The sequence below is a fragment of the Chrysochloris asiatica genome, unplaced genomic scaffold, assembly GCF_000296735.1.
Source record: "Chrysochloris asiatica unplaced genomic scaffold, ChrAsi1.0 scaffold00105, whole genome shotgun sequence".
NCBI lineage: Eukaryota > Metazoa > Chordata > Mammalia > Afrosoricida > Chrysochloridae > Chrysochloris > Chrysochloris asiatica.
In genome coordinates, this window is record NW_006408623.1 from 10,352,377 (window position 1) to 10,354,994 (window position 2,618).

A 2,618-nucleotide genomic window follows, 5' to 3' on the forward strand; every position below is an offset into this window, starting at 1 on the left:
TGTTATAAAAAGTTAAGAAAGGTACCTGTTGAGAATTGCAATCACTGTAATGAAACAAAGTAGATCATTTATTGAATATAAAACTGATGAAGTGCTTTGTAAACGTCACTTAATTCATAAGTTAAAAAAAAAAGGCTCCCGAACAGTCTTTTCTCACTGCCTTAGCCAGGATACCATCCCTAAAGGTCCCTCCAATGCTCCTTTGAACAAACTTTACCATCCTGCAGGGCCTCTTTCATTTAAATCATTGCAAAATGCTCGTGTTTGTGTGACTATGCTTTTAACAATAGCAGGCTTAGTTCGGATGGGTTGGATCATTTTACATTGGATGAACCCTTCTCAAGTTAAGTAAGTCTGTAACAAACATTAAGTACTGGCTAGCTCTAGTCAGTTTGCATTAGTAAAGTGCTTCACTTCCAGGCCACCCTAACAATTGCTACATCAGGACTTGAGCACATCTTTTTTTGGAAACAGGATGTCAGTCGGTGGAGGAAAGAATGAGCCTCACCCTAAAGCTTCTAGTCCTAGCACTGTATGATACATACTGGACTACTAATCCCAAAATTCGCTGTTCAAACCCACCAGTCACTCCTTCAATACCCTACACAGGGTCACTATGATTGGAAACGAATTCGATGCACATAACAACAGCATCAGGAATAGGTATTTATTAAAACTTTCTTCTATTGAAAAACATTTTTTTTCTTTTCTATTTTGTTATCGCGGTGAATTCGTTGTTTGATTTGAATGCTAAATGCAAACATCATTCTCAGAACAAGCCATACTTCTGCATGAAATATTATTCTTTTTAAATATCACTGGTTCCAGTCTGCTAACATTTTGTTTAAGGTTTTTGCATCTAAATGAATGAGATATGTTTTTGTTAAATGTTGTTGAGTTGGCTCCGACTCATAGCCACCCTGGATAGGATAAGGATTTCCAAGGAGCGGCTGGTGGGTTTTAGCCGCCAACCTTGGGGCCAGCAGTCCAGCGCTCACCCTACAGCATACACTGCCCAGCAGTCCTCTTTCTTTGCAACAGCTCTCCTAGCTGTACTACACTGGCCTCTGTCTCCACTTTTCCTGAGCATTTGTATAAAGTTGGTATTGTTTCTTAAATGTGTGGGCAAATTCATCAGAAACCATCTGGACCAGGAGTTTTCTGTGTAGCAAAGTTTTAAATTTGGAATTATAAGTATAAATATGACAACAAATTTTTAAATGAAATTAAAAAAAAAATTTACAACAGCTTCAAAACCATCAAATAACTAGATATATATCAAATGGAAGGATGTGCTAAACCTGCTAACTAAAAAGTGTAAAACAAGTTGAGAAAAAGTGAAGAAGGCATTAGTAAACAAGAACCAAGCTGTTCAGAGACTTGATACAATCCCAACCCCAAGCCCTGATTGTTTGCTGAAATTGACAAAGTGGTTTGTGTGTAGCCCGCGAAAATAATCCTACAGGAGGGTCAAGTTAGAGGACTTTCTTCCCCACTTAGAATAAAGCTCTCCAGTTGCTTCCAGACTCATAGTGGCCGGTGTAGGGTTTCCAAGGTTGTAAATCTCTACTGGAGCAAAAAGCCTCATCTTTCTCCCATGCTGTTAACAACTAAACTCATAACCCACTCTACCACCAGGGCTCCTAATGGATTGGGTTGCTGTTAGGCTGTCCAGAGTCAGTTTCAATGCATACAGGATTACCGAGGCAGGCTCCTTCTTTCTCCCACTCACTGTGTATCAGGTTTTGTTGTTGTTATGTGCCGTGGTGTCAGTTCCGACTCACAGTGACTCTACACAGGGTTTCCGAGGCTGTAAATCTTTACAGGAGCAGAAAGCCTCATCTTTCTCCCGCAGAACCGCTGGTAGTTTCGAACTGCTGACCTTGTGGTTGGCAGCCCGACTCGTAACCACTACATAAGGGCTTGATATCCAAATAGACTAAATTCTTACAACTTAACAACAAAAAGCGAAACAACCCAATCGAAAAATGAGTGAGGACAGCAAACAGATGGAACAGCACACACACAGATCCACACTGAGTCCTACAGCAGAGGTGCTGCCCGGCTCCCTGGGTAGGGGGTGATCTTGTCCACAAACAGGAAACAAATCTTGATTCAAGTTCACCTGAGTAACACTAATGTGGAAAGGTCAGGATTGGAAAACATACTCAGGAATAAACAAAGACTTCTTAAATAGGGTACATAAGGAAGAGCCACAAAAGAATCCATTGTAAATCAGATTTCACTAGAACTAAGAACTTGTGTTCATCAAAAACTGCTATTAAAATGTTGAAAAAGATGTGTGCAAAACACCTATCAGTAAAGGACTCAATCAAGAATATTTAAAAATAAATAAATAAATAACTTGTGCATCAAGAATCAAAAGTTTATAACAAGCAAAGGTTAAGAAAGCACCTTCACAAAAAGGGGTGTACTGTTTGTTGCAGGATAATGCACTAGACCCCAAGATCACCACCAGGTCGGTGGTTCAAACCCACCAGTCACTCCTCAGAAACCCTACACAGGGTCACTATGAGTTGGAACCAACTCAACAGCACACTACAACAAATGCCCAGTGATCCTTAGTCACCAGTGAAACACAAACTAAACCCACATTC